The sequence below is a fragment of the Cornus florida genome, unplaced genomic scaffold (assembly GCF_030987335.1).
Source record: "Cornus florida cultivar Cherokee Brave unplaced genomic scaffold, ASM3098733v1 CherokeeBrave_3.0.0_Hap2_Chr11, whole genome shotgun sequence".
NCBI lineage: Eukaryota > Viridiplantae > Streptophyta > Magnoliopsida > Cornales > Cornaceae > Cornus > Cornus florida.
In genome coordinates, this window is record NW_026775581.1 from 18641166 (window position 1) to 18656643 (window position 15478).

Genomic DNA, 15478 nt, shown 5'->3' on the forward strand with positions numbered 1-15478 from the left:
AGTTCAATGATGTAATTTAATTTTTTCATTATATTGTAAGTTGTAAAGATTAATTAAAGCCATGTAATCTTCATCAAAGGATGCTATGAAGCTTCAAGAAGGTCCAAAAGGGTTAAATTAGGCTACAATAATTTTCTGGAATTTTTTCGGAATTTTTTTGGAATTTTTTGGGCTTAATTTAATTTTCTGGAATTTTAGGGCAATTTTTCGATGACTGGAGGTTCGCCGGTGGCGAGAGGAAACGCTGGAGGAAGACAAGGGATCCGGTGCATCATGGTTTACAAGCGTACTGTGCACCCAATTCACCAGCCGCTAGATCAAGTCAAATCAGGAGGTTGGATCCAGTGCAGCGTATGGACGTGTGCTGATTACAGCTGGCGCATGAGGACCATGCGCCAGCAAAGGTTAACTTGTCAAGTGGCGCGTGGCCAAACGTGAAGGCGCGTGCCACGTGCCTATTTGTATTACCAGCGCGTGGTAGCGCGTGAAGATGCGTGCCACGCACCTAATTCAATCCCCAGTGCATGGGGATGCGTACCAGCTTCCCTAGGCGCGTGCCAACGCGTGTGGGGTCCTCCGGGCGCGTTTCAAGATTCGTTTTGCTTCTCCTAGCGCGTACTAGCTTCCTATAGGTGTTTACAGACTGTTGGAGGATGCTCGTACAACAAGAATAATATTTAAATGTTAAAAGCTGAATCCATTGGCCATTCAATTTGCTTCTGTCTGTGGTTTAATTATTTATGTGATGCATGGAATAATTTAATACTGATTATTATTGTTCATGCATTGGATCCATGATTTTTATCTAAATGACTTGATTTATATTAATTAAATTATAAAGATTAATTGGATTTGATTGCTAATTAATTTGAGGACATTTATTGGGAAACAAAAAATTATTTTTATAAATTATTTTAAAAGTGTGCCTCAAATTAAATATTTGTGAATCATTTAAAATTCAGATATTTTCTAAATTTAATTGGATTAAAATCAAGACGTTTTGCATACATTAAATCATGAATTGAGTGGGAGCGGGGATTTTTATACATTACCCCATGGCCTTCGTTATTATAACCATTGTGATTAGATCTTTAAAAATAAGACCCCACGCATGATTTAAAGAGTCTATATTACAAGAATGGTTGTCTCACGAAAAAATATTTATTAAATGTCCATTATAGTTAGATATTTAAAAATAAAGCCCTATACATGATTTAAAGAGTCTAAGCTAATAATGGCAATATATTTACTATTTGATTTTTCGTTGAAGCATTAATTACGTTATACACTCAATCTAAAATCAATAGTATTAGCTCCCCAACGAAATGGTCTATACTAGGTGATTTTAGAAAGGCTAAACATAACCGGGAATTATTTCATATATAGATAAAGCATTGTCTAAAGAGATATGGAAATAATGAGTTTTTATCGTCAATAAGCAATAATGAATTCCGCCAACCGGATAAGTTATTGGCATATTGATAGTCCGATTTTTCATGCAATGTGGTTAAGGGACCCACAATTAATTAATTATTGTATTTTGCATGATTATTTTTATTCACTTTATTTATTGTATGAATGCTTTTATTTTCAGATTTATCATGAATAGTCCATTCAGTCCACTTGCAAACATACTAAAAGAAAATCGATTAACTGGACCTAATTATATCGATTGGAAAAGGCAACTAGATATTATACTCACATATGAGGGGTTCAATTATGTGCTTATTACTCCCCGACCTTCTCCACCTTTGCCTGAGGATTCTCCTGAGGAGCATGAAGTTTTTAAGAAATCGAATAAAGCATATGAGATGACTAGGTGCTACATTCTTGCTTCACTCTCGAATGTACTCCAAAGTTAACATCTTCATTATTCACTTCTGCAGACATCATGCTTAACCTCAAGGAAATGTTTGGGCAAGTTGGTAAGAGTGCACCCAAACTACTATGACAAACTTGATGACCACCAAAATGGTCCAAGGTACTCCAGTTCGGGATCATGCTTTAAAAATGATTGGTTTTCTAAATGAACTTGAGATCCTTGGATGTAACTTGGATGGTGAACTTCAGGTTGACATGATTATCGCTTCATTACCAGACTCATTTAACTCTTTTAGGGTTAATTATTCTATTAATAAGCTTGAGTACTCACTCGCTGAACTTCTGAATGAGTTGGTAACCTTTGAAGGGATAATCAAAAGTAAGGGTGCATTTATCAACTACACTCAGTCTGCTGGACCATCCACTTCTAGGCCCAAGAGGAGGAGCAAAAAGAAGAAGAAAGATAGTGCCCAAACTGTGCTTGTGCCAAACAAAGTGATCAAAAAGTATAAGGGGAAGAAGAAAGTGCAGGTTGAAGGCGAAGGAAACTGCTTCCATTGCGGTCAATCGGGTTACTGGAAACCTAATTGCCCAACACTTTGTACGCAAGGCAAAGGAAAAGGTATATTCATTATTGAGGCATGCAATGTGGTTAAATCTATAGATTCTTGGTTCATAGATTCTAGAGCCACTAATCATGTTTGCAATTTATTGCAGGGATTCCAGGAATCCAGAAGCCTCAATGAAGGAGAGATATACTTGCATATGGTATCTAATGCCAAGGTGGAAGCTAAAGCAGTGGGAGTGGTTTATATGCAGTTTGATAGTGGGAGGAGTCTTATTTTAGAAAATTGTCTTTATGCGCCAAATGTTAGGCGCAATTTAATTTCAGTTTCTTCGTTGGTTTGCAAAAACTATATTTTTACTTTTAAAAAAAAAGTTTTAATTAAATTAAATGGTTGTGTTATAACTTCTGGTGAATTAAAAGATAGTCTATATATTTTAACTCCTAGTTCATATCAAATGCAAAATTATGAATTAAATGCAACTTCATCTAGATTAAATGTTAAAAGAAAAGCAGTTTCTCCAAAATCATTGTATCATTGGCATCAACGAATGGGTCGCATCAATCAAAATAGGATTCAAAGGTTGGTTAAAGAAGGTTTATTACTTTGTGAGGCAAAGGAGCCTATGCCAACTTGTGAATCCTGTATTGAAGGAAAGATAACTCAAAGGGCTTACTCAGCCAAAGGATATTGAGCCAAAGAACAATTAGAGTTGGTGCACACAGGTGTGTGTGGTCCTATGAACACCCAAGCGAGAGGTGGGTTTGAGTACTTCATCACTTTCATTGATGATTATTCACGTTTTGGATATATTTACCTAATGCGACACAAGTCAGAAGCTTATGAAAAATTTCGTGAGTTTCAGGCGGAAGTGGAGCGTAGATTAGGTAAACTTATCAAAACACTTCGATCTGATCGAGGAGGTGAAAACCTCTTGGGGGAGTTCAAGGATCATATGGTCAATGAGGGTATTGTGCACCAGTTATCCACACCTGACTGCCCCAACAGAATGGAGTGGCAGAAAGGAGAAACAGAACTTTGCTTAACATGGTTAGATCTATGATGAGTTTTGCTACATTACCTCTATCATTTTAGGGATTAGCCTTAGAATCAGCGATGTACATCTTGAACTGTGTTCCATCTAAGTTTATTTCAAGAATGCCATATGAGCTGTGGTTTGGACAAAAACCTAGTTTAAATCACATGCATATATGGGGGTGTCCAGCACACGTGCATAAGAAACAGGCAGACAAGTTGGAAGCAAGATCAGATGCATGCTTATTTGTTGGCTATCTTAAGGGCACTAGAGGTGGATTATTTTATGATCCCAGAGACAATAAGGTTATTGTCAGCACTCATGCTGTTTACCTGGAGGAGGATTATATTATAAACCACAGACCTAGTAACCAAATAATGTTAGAGGAGATAGTTGGCACATCAGATATACCCCCTATGGACACACCTAATATAAATACTGAGAATGATGAGACACAAGAAGTCCTATTGAATTACCATCATCTAGTACATCGATTCATGCATCGGTCCTTCGGCGTAGTGGGAGGACTATCATCCGACCCAACAAACTCACGCTTTTAGGTGAGGTCTATGAGGCTATCCCCGATAAGCATGAGTCAGACCCAGTAAGCTATGCGGAAGCGTTGACCGATATAGATGCGAATCATTGGAAAGATGCCATAAAATCAGAGTTGGAATCTATGTATTCTAACAAAGTCTAGGAAATTGTAGAACTTCCGAGTGGGGTTCAGCCCATTGGTTGTAAGTGGATCTACAAACGAAAGAGAAGAATGGATGGGAATGTTGAAACATTCAAAGCTAGACTGGTTGCTAAAGGCTTCACTCAACGTGAAAGTATTAATTATGAGGATATATTCTTACCAGTTACAATGCTTAAATCTATTCACATTCTTTTGGCCATTAGTACTCATTATGATTATAACATATGGTAGATGGATGTTAAGACGGCATTTTTAAAAGGCCATCTTAAACAAGGCATCTACATGAGGCAACCAGACGGTTTCGTGGTTAAAGGTCGTGAGGACTGTGTGTGTAAGTTGAATAGGTCTATTTATGGACTTAAGCAAGCTTCACGCACATGGAACGTTTGTTTTGACTAGGCAATCAAATTATTTCACTTTGAACAAAACATGTTTGAACCTTGCGTTTACAAGAAAAAATAAGGTAATGTCATCATGATTCTCGTTTAATATGTTGATGACATCTCACTCATTAGTAATGATGTAAAGGCTTTATTAGCAGTTAAAAGGTGGTTGTTCAATAAATTTGAGATGAAAGATCTTAGAGAAGCAAGCTATATTCTTGGGATCAAGCTTTTGTGAGATCGGGTTAAAAAGAAAATAGGCTTGTCTCAAGAGTCTTACATTGACAAAGTTCTGACCAAGTTTGGAATGGAAAATTCTAAAAAAGGGTTTTTACCATTTAGACATGGATTGACTCTTTCTAATGACCAGTCTCCCAAGATTGATAAGGAAATTGAGCAAATGAGGCGGATACCATATGCTTCGGCAGTTGGTAATCTCATGTATGCCATGGTCTGTACCAAACCAGACATCTGCTACTCTGTAGGGATTGTCAGTAGATATCAGTCCAATCTTGGACTTGATCATTGGTCAGCTGTGAAGAATATCTTAAAATACCTTAGAAAAACTAAAATTCTCATGCTTATTTATGGAGGTGATGATCTGGTTCCAATCGGATATACGGATTCTGATTTCCAATCGGATCCAGATGCTAGGAGATCTACATCTGGATATGTGTTCAAACTCAATGGAGGGGAAGTTAGTTGGAAGAGTGTAAAGCAAGGAAGTAGAATACATTGCAGCCTCTGAGGTAGTAAAAGAAGTTGTTTAGATGAGAAACTTTCTAATTGAACTAGAGGTTGTGGAGCATATAGATCGGCCAATGACATTTCATTGCGATAATAGTGCAGCTATAGCCCAAACTAAGAACCCAAAATTTCATAAAGGAACAAGATACATTTGATAAGCGCTGAATATTGCATATTCAAGTGCCCTTATTTGCATTAGTTGAGTCCATTTGTGGTTTATATGTATAGATTTTCTCCAAGTTCTATGTTTCTATGAATTTTCTGGTTGCATTCCAAATTGGAAATAAAATGGAAGTTTTGAGGCTTTCTGTAAAGATCGGGTCATTCCGGGTTGTTGCACCCGATGATTGCCGAGGAAAATGTGCTAAAGGAGATCCAGGAAGCCTTTATCAATGCAAAAGAAAAAAAAGGGGCCAATGCTAATTCCATATGGGAGAAGTCCAAAGAAGAAGAAGTCAAAAATGCAAACTGATGCACCTTCGAGTGCTCGAAGCACCACCTTCGAGCACTCGTGCGGCACATATGAGAAATCCAAGTGAGCTGATCCATGTCATACGAGCGCTCGGAGAAACTTCGAGCGCTCCAAATCAGGACAGAATGGTCCAAAGCACCTTCGAGCGCTCGAAGACCCTTCTTCGAGCACTCGTCCATGTTCTCGAGCCAGCAATTTTTTGTTCTAAGGCACCTTCGAGCGCTCGTGCTGCAACCTTCGAGCGCTCGAAGGAACATTGCAAACCCACTTGTGCCTTGATTCCCTCAATTTCTAATTTCCCTCTTTTATGAGTTGGTTGGAGTTGTTCTTTTGGAGCAGTAGCCTCGGTTTTTGAAGGGTTTGGTAGACATCTTGTCTACAAAAAGAAGACGTGGAGCTTGTATGAAGATTGGAGATATTTTGGCAAGATTGGAGGAGAGAAAAGGGAGGAGAAGAGAGAGTTTTGGGTGGTTACAAGGTTGAGCTCAAAAATGGGAGTTTCCCCCAAGCTTCTTCCTTCTTCTAGGGCATCCATGGGTAACTAACTCTTCCTCTAGGGAGGTGATGAAGCCCTCCTTTGTAAGCATGCTCTAGCTTAGTTCTAATTTGGGGATTGCGATGTATAATATATGGTCTTTTTATGATCTAGAGCACTTCATTTGTTATAATAGATGTTGATGTATATGAATGATTTTTCTAAGTTGATTATCTTATTTTAAATGATGTCTTATATTAATCAGGTTGCTTATGTTTTCATAGTGACAATGAAAAAAAAAAGGTTATGAAATGGTTTAATGGCATGTTAATAGAGAACTTTAATAGTCCATTGCTTAGGTCATCCCTTTGATGGTTTATGCTTAATTCCTAGCTTCATGTGCTACATTATTTCATCAAGGACTTGATAATCTTTCACTTAAGTAAGTGTGTTAAGCTGCACTCTAGTTTAGATAGTCTAAACATATTCACCTTTGATGGATTATTCTTTTTTTTTTTTATTATTTAATGAACTTCTTGAGGATATTATAGCAACCAAGTATTGCTATGTATCATGACAATCATTTATGTTATTTCTCCCCAAACTAGTTCTAATCTAACATGTGTATAGGGATGGAGGCAGATTCACTTCCCTAGTCTTCTTTACGTGTATTTCATCTCTTTCATCTCTCGCAAGCTACTCTTTTATGCATTCTTAAACTCATAGTTTCAGTGACAAACTAACAAATCCTCTATAAACCCCTTTATCATTCTAAAAATGATTCTAGACACTTAGGTTGCAATAAATTAGCGGTCCCAGTGGTTCGACCTACCCGACCAATAGCCCTATTTTACAATGATTTGTGCTAATGCAAATTGGTTGATTTATAATTGATAATCGATCCGTCGATCAATTTTTGGTGCCGTTGTCGGGGACTGCAAACTGTTTAGCAACTGAAGTTCTAGGGTTAATTTTGGATTGATTGTTAATATTGTGATCTGTGAATACTTCTTGTGCGGTTTTGACTATCTTTGTGTTGTAAGTTGTTTGTGAGATTCTAGGAACTTGATGCTCGCCAAGGGAACGCTAGCAAATTTGTAAGTCTAGAGGACTCCAGGTAAGTCTCTTGACCTTCTAGTTTCGAAGTTGTTAATATCATGCATGTGTTAAATTTAGAGATAGTTAAATTGTGAAGCCCTTATCAAGGCTATTTATTATCAATTGCAAGCATCGGTTCTTGTCGTGGCCATTTACATTTCTGTCTTGATAATTGAGGAGAAAGGGAACATCGTATGTGGAGTTGATGGTGATAAATTTTTGTCTTGATTGTGCTATGTGTTGTTGATGTTTGGTCATAGGTCACTTTCTTTACCAACTCTTGACTCGCCAGTTGACATAAATTCTCTTGAAAGAACTCTTAGACGAAACCTTAGGGAATCTTCTCATATAAGAGAGCTTGAAACTAAATTTAACACAATGGCTGAAAATGTAGGAAATGTCGGAAATGAGGGGATTAATAATGATAGGCCAAAATTCCAAATGTGGTTCCTATGACTCTTAGCGACCATTTCATCCCTACCACTTATGCTTCTCCCTCTTGCATAGTAATGCCAAACATTGAGGCCGCTCAATATGAAATCAAATCTAGCACCATCCAAATGCTTCCATCTTTTTATGGCTTTAAAAATGAGGACCCTTATAAGCACCTTGATGAATTCCTTGAAATATGCTCTACCATCAAGCTGAGGGGCTTTCCTGACAATGCTCTCCATTTACATCTCTTCCCATTCTCCTTAAAAGAAAGGGCAAAATATTGGTTGAACTCCCTTACTGCAAATTCCATCACCACATAGGCTCAACTACAGCAAGAATTCTTAAAGAAATATTATCCAGTGAGTAAAACCAATTTAATGAGGCGTTCCATTCTTAGCTTTTCACAAAGCAAGGGGGAATAAGTCCATGAGACTTAGGAGAAATTTCAAGATCTTCTTAGGAAATGTCCGCACCATTTAATTCCAAAATGGCAATTGGTGCAAGCTTTCTATGCTGGTTAACCGACCCACATAGATTCATGGTTGACTCATCTTGTGGGGGGATGTTCATGTCTAAAAGTGTGGATGAGGCATGGACCTTACTTGAGAATTTGAGTGAAAACTCATTGCAGCATAATTCTCGTAGTGATCCAACCTCAACTAATACAAAGAACACCAACCCTTGTCAACCAAAAACAATGAGGGAGGAATCTTCCTAGGTCGATGCCATAGCTCATAAATTCTATCAATTGATAGCACATCTCTCCCCACTTTGTCTCAAAATTCGGCAAGTGGGGCTTGCGCATCATGTACTAGTCCATTCCATCTCTCGGAAGATTGCCCCACACTGGAGCAATTTTCCAATCCCAATCAAGAGCAAGCAAATGCGATGTTCTCAAGGCCCGGGAATAATCCATATCCCAATACTTACAATCCGGGATGGAGAGATCATCCGAATTTCTCGTGAAGGCAACAAGCCCCACAAAATTCATAATTTCAAAATCAAGGGCAGCAAAATCAGCCCTCTTCTCAATTTCAAAATCGGCCATTTCAGGTCTCTTCAAGTTACCATCCTCCTTACAATCCAAATGTCTCTAGTCATCCTCCTGTGTTTCCAACGGATGAAATTTTGGCTGCAAACAAGCAAATGATGGAATCATTAAATAAGCAAATGATGGATTCCAACAAGCAACTCTTGACATCTTTGCAGCCCACTCTCCAGATGGTTCATTCTCATACTCAGTCCATAGCTAAGCTTGAGAATCAAGTGGGTCAAATAGCTAACTCCATGAATCAATTGCTCCAAAAGGATAAGGGTAAGCTTCCCGCTCAACCATTTGAAAATCCTAGAGGGATGCATGTGATTAATGAATCCCCTCCTCCGAGTGGGCCGAGTCATGAACATGTTCAAGCAATCACCACCCTTAGGAGTGGTCAAGTTGTTGACAACAAGGTTGATGGAAACAAGGATGAGAAAAATTCCCCTTCGAAAAATCCAAATCCAAGTACCAGCTCTTCTAATCCAAATCCTACTCATGAAAATCTCAAGCTTATCACCCCAAATGTGGAAACTTTTTATGAGCCAAAAGCTCCATTTCCTCAATGTCTCCAAGAGCCGACACATTTTGGGAACAAGAATTGTAAAATTCAAGATATGTGGGAAGTTTTCAAGCAAGTGAAGATCAACTTGCCTCTCTTGGATGCTATCAAGCAAATCCCTCCCTATGCAAAATTTCTTAAGGATTTGTGCACTCAAAAGTGCACTTCCAAAAATCATTTGCCAAAAAAAGTGAGGTTGACTGAGAATGTTAGTGCTATCACTCAGCACAGCACTCCTCCAAAGTATAAGGATCCGGTGCCCCAACAATCTCGTGTGTCATTGGTGACAACAAGATAGAGAGGGTTCTCCTTGACTTTGGAGCTAGTGTGAATTTAATTCCATACTCAGTTATGCACAGCTTGGTTTGGGAGATCTTAAGCCAACTTCTGTGGTCTTGCAACTTGCCGATAGATCGGTCAAGCATCCACGAGGCATTCTTGAGGATGTCATAATCAAAGTGGACAAATTCTACTTCCCGGTAGACTTTGTGGTTTTTGGCACGGAACCAGTCCATAACCCAAAGAAGCATATTCCCATAATCCTCAGTAGGCCATTCTTAGCTACGGCTAATGCTTCCATTAATTGCCGAACCGGGGTGATGGACATTGCCTTTGGAAACATGCAAGTCAAACTCCATATCTTCCATGTAACACAACATCCCTCCAACGAGGATGATTGTTTTCTTGTTGATGTCATCGATGAAGTGGTTGAAGAATCTCTCCCCTTCATCTTAACCAAGGATCCCCTTGAAACTTGCATGTCTCATTTTGACTTCTCAAACTTTGATATTGATTAATCTATCCAAGAAGTCAATTCTTTACTTGATGTTGGTACTATCATGGATATTCCTTCTTAGAAAGTTCCAAGAGAACCGCTTCCGCAACTTTCCACTACTCCTCCAGTCCCATCATTGAAATCTCCACCACAACTAGAACTTAAGCCGCTCCCGGCCCACCTCAAGTATGTGTATCTTGGTGCAAATCAAACTCTTCTAGTCATCATCGCATCAGACCTTCTAAAGGACCAAGAAACCAGCCTTTTAGCTGTGCTTCAAGAGTATAAAAAAGCTATTGGTTAAGCAGTGGCTGATTTGAAAAGAATTGACCTCTCTATCTGGATGCATCGCATCCACATAGAGGAGGACGCAAAGCCTACTAGAGAGGTTTAGCACCGGTTAAATCCAAATATGAAGGAAGTGGCTATGAAAGAAGTGATCAAATTGCTAGATGCGGGAATCATCTACCCCATCTCTGATAGCAAGTGGGTAAGCCCCACGCAGGTTGTTCCAAAGAAATCCGGCCTCACCGTTGTTGAAAATTCAGCGGGTGAGCTCGTGCCTCAACGAACCACCATCCGGTGGCGTGTGTGCATAGACTACCGAAAACTCAACTCTTCAACTAGGAAGGATCATTTTCCACTCCCATTCATTGATCAAATCCTAGAAAGGCTAGTCGGCCAAAGCTACTATTATTTTCTTGATGGTTATTCCGGCTATAACCAAGTGGCAATCGCCCCCCAAGATCAAGAGAAAACAACCTTCACATGTCCCTTTGGAACTTTTACTTATCGACGCATGCCTTTTGGGCTATGCAATGCTCTGGCAACATTTCAAAGGTGCATGATGTCCATATTTTCTGATATGGTTGAAAAGTTCTTGGAAGTTTTCATAGACGATTTCTCCGTCTTTGGCTCCTCCTTCAACTCATGTCTCTACAATTTATCTCTTGTACTCAAAAGATGCAAAGGGACAAATCTCATTCTAAGTTGGGAGAAAAGCCATTTTATGGTCCAAGAAGGCATTGTTCTAGGACATGTCATTTCTAAACGGGGAAATGAGGTGGATAAGGCCAAAGTAGAGTTGATCTCTAATCTCCCTCCTCTGAATTCCGTCCGTCAAGTCCACTCCTTCCTTGGCCATGCCAGATTCTATCGTCGCTTCATAAAAGATTTTAGCAAAATTTCTCGACCCTTGTGTAATCTTCTTGCCAAGGATGTTCTGTTCAATTTTAATGAAGCTTGTATGGAAGCTTTCATTAAATTTCGCACTCTTCTCTCATCCGCCCTAATCATGAAACCGCCAAATTGGTCTCTTCCTTTTGAGATCATGTATGATGCATCCGATTATGCATTAGGTGCAGTTTTGGGCCAATATGTGGAAAAACTTCCATACGTCATCTATTATGCTAGCAAGACTCTCTCCGATGCTCAGTTAAATTACACCACCACTGAAAAAGAATTGCTAGCTGTGGTGTATGCCTTGGATAAATTTCGTTCCTATCTTCTTGGCTCCAAGGTCATAGTCTTTTCGGATCATGCCGCTCTTAAGCACTTGCTCACGAAAAAAGAGACCAAACCCCGCCTAATTCGATAGATACTCATACTCCAAGAGTTTGACATTGAAATCCGGGACAAAAAAGGGACCGAAAATGTTGTCGCAGACCATCTTTCTCATTTACTCATTGAAAAAACTTCTAAATTTGCGGCAGTCCGTGATTCCTTTCCGGATGAGCAACTTTTTCAAATTTCTCATTTAAGTCTCCCATGGTTTGCTGACATTGTGAACTACCTAGCAGTAGGAAAAATTTCATCCAATTGGTCTAAACAAGAGAAAGACCGATTCTTCTCCCAAGTCAAAAATTTCTTTTGGGAAGATCCGGAGTTGTTGAAATATTGCCCAGATCAAATTATCTGGAGTTGTTGAAATATTGCCCAGATCAAATTATCTAACGATGCATTCCTAAAACCGAAACCACAAGTGTCCTAAATTTCTGCCACACTCTTGCTTGTGGAGGCCACTTTAGTGCCAAAAAGACTGCTGACAAAGTCCTTCAAAGCGGATTCTATTGGCCCTCCTTGTTTCAGGATGCTTACAACTTCTGTAAATCATATGAGCAATGTCAAAGGCTCAGATCCATGTCCCGAAGAGACATGATGCCCCTCACTCCCATCTTAATTGTTAAATTTTTTTATATATGGGGGATCAACTTCATGGGACCATTTCCATCTTCTTATGGCTATGAGTACATCCTTGTAGCGGTGGATTATATTTCTAAATGGGTTGAAGCCGACGCTACCAGAACCAATGATCATAAAGTCGTGATCAAATTCATTCAGTCCAACATCTTTAGTCGTTTTGGTACGCCCCGAGCAATCATCAGTGATGGTGGATCTCATTTTAGAAATCTTTATCTTAAATCCGTCTTCTCTAAATACTCTGTCATTCACAAGGTTGCCACACCTTATCACCCTCAAATAAGTGGTCAAGTGGAGGTATCTAACCGGGAGATTAAGCATATCTTGGAAAAAACGGTTCGACTGGACCGCAAAGATTGGTTATTAAGACTAAACGATGCGCTTTGGGCTTACCGGACGGCTTATAAGATGCCCATTGGTATGTTGCCATATCGGCTTGTCTTTGGAAAAGCTTGTCATCGCCTAGTCGAATTAGAGCACCGTGCTTTTTGGGCCATAAAAAGGCTCAACTTTGATCTCAAACAAGCCGGCTCTACTCGCAAATTGCAACTCAATGAGCTTGAGGAAATCAAAATGATGAAAGTGCTAAAATCTATAAGGCAAAGTCTAAAGCTTTTAATGACAAGCACATTGTTAAAAAGTCTTTTGCCCCTGGGCAGAAAGTTTGGCTTTTCAACTCTAGATTGAGACTCTTTCCCGATAAACTCCGTTCGCGGTGGGATGGTCCTTATGTCATCACATCCGTCTTTCCTCATGGTGCAGTTGAACTCCAAGATCCTACCGATGGATCCCTGTTTAAGGTTAATGGCCAATGGCTTAAGCCTTACATTGATGGCATAGTCCCAATCTGCAAAGTTGAGAAAGTCCACTTGACGGACCCAATTTACGAGGACTAATGCATGATCTTGCTTCATCTAGCTATCGACTTTAAATTTAGCAATCAAGGGAAAAAATTCTTTCTATTTCTATGCTTCCTTAATTTTCAATTGCCTGGGCCTTGAAATTTTTTGAGAAATTACTAAGGAAAGCCAAAATTTAACCTTATCTGGAATTATCTTAAATTGTGTTCCAAAAATTCAGACTAGTTTTCTTAGGCCTTCTACAACCCTTGTTTTCATTCCTGGACGTTTTCAGCTCTATCCAGCAATTTCATCAGACCTTCAGAATGGTACTCTTATGCATGAGCTTTTATTTCCGGAATGCCTATTTTTCAAGGTCTTCCAGGTTCATAAGAACACTTAGATTCTGCATTGGCACTCTCTGACCTCGTTGCTAATGCCGTCCAGCAAAGATTGAAATCCATAGGACTTGGAAAAGCTTTACACTGCAGTTTCGAGCGCTCGAAGACCCTTCTTCGAGCGCTCGGAGATACGAATTTTTCTTCTGGCCTGTTTTCGAGCGCTTGTGTGTTGGCATCAAGGCCTTCTCGTCATTCCACAAGCCTCATGAGCGCTCGTGAAGTATTCTTTGAGTGCTCGTGACTTCTAAAATCACCACTGCCCCATATTCGAGCGCTCGGAGTACCTTCTTCGAGTGATCGTTCCTTGATACCAATTTCCCCCATGCCTTCTACCTCGTCTTCGAGCGCTCGAAGACCCTTCTTCGAGTGCTCGTGTTGATTTCTCCCCCTTTTAAACCGACTTTCCCTCTCCCAATCTTTTCCCCCTTTGATAAGCACCGAATATTGCATATTCAAGCGCCCTTATTTGCATTAGTTGAGTCCATTTATGGTTTATATGTATAGATTTTCTCCAAGTTCTGTGTTTCTATGAATTTTCAGGTTGCATTTCGAATTGGAAATAAAATGGAAGTTTTGAGGCTTTCTGTAAAGATCAGGTCATTCCGGGCTGTTACACCCAATGATTGCCGAGGAGAATATGCTAAAGGAGATCCAGGAAGCCTTTATCAATGCAAAAGAAAAAAAAAGGGGCCAATGTTAATTCCATATGGGAGAAGTCCAAAGAAGAAGAAGTCAAAAATACAAACTGATGCACCTTCTAGCGCTCGAAGCACCACCTTTGAGCCCTCGTGCGGCACATACGAGAAATCCACGTGAGCTGATCCATATCATACGAGAACTCGGAGAAACTTCGAGCGCTCCAAATTAGGACAGAATGGTCCAAGGCACCTTCGAGCGCTCAAAGACCCTTCTTCGAGCGCTCGTCCATGTTCTCGAGCCAGCAAGTTTTTGTTCCAAGGCACCTTCAAGTGCTCGTGCTGCGACCTTTGAGCGCTCGAAGGAACATTACAGACCCACTTGTGCCTTGATTCCCTTAATTTCTGATTTCCCTCTTTTATGAGTTGGTTGGAGTTGTTCTTTTAGAGCAGTAGCCTCGATTTTTGAAGGGTTTGGTAGATATCTTGTCTATAAAAAGAAGAGGTGGAGCTTGTATGAAGATCGGAGATATTTTGGCAAGATTGGAGGAGAGAAAAGGGAGGAGAGGAGAGAGTTTTGGGTGGCTACAAGGTTGAGCTCAAAAATGGGAGTTTCCCCCAAGCTTCTTTCTTCTTCTAGGGCATCCATGGGTAACTAACTCTTCCTCTAGGGAGGTGATGAAGCCCTCCCTTGTAAGGATGCTCTAGCTTAGTTCTAATTTGGGTATTGTAATGTATAATATATGGTTTTTTCATGATCTAGAGCACTTCATTCGTTGTAATGGATGTTGATGTATATGAATGATTTTTCTAAGTTGATTATCTTATTTTAGATGATGTCTTATATTAAGCAGATTACTTATGTTTTCATAGTGACAATGAAAAAAAAAAGGTTATGAAATGGTTTAATGGTATGTTGATAGAGAACTTTGATAGTCCATTGCTTAGGTCATCCCTTTGATGGTTTATGCTTAATTCCTAGCTTCATGTGCTACATCATTTCATCAAGGACTTGATAATCTTTCACTTAAGTAAGTGTGTTAAGCTGCACTCTAGTTTAGGTAGTCTAAACATATTTTCACCTTTGATGGATTATTCTTGTTTTTTTTTTTTATTTAATGAACTTCTTGAGGATATTATAGCAACCAAGTATTGCTATGTATCATGACCATCATTTATGTTATTTCTCCCCAAACTAGTTCTAATCTAACATGTGTATAGGGATGGAGGCGGATTCACTTCCCTAGTCTTCTTTTCATGTATTTCATCTCTTTCATCTCTCGTAAGCTATTGTTTTA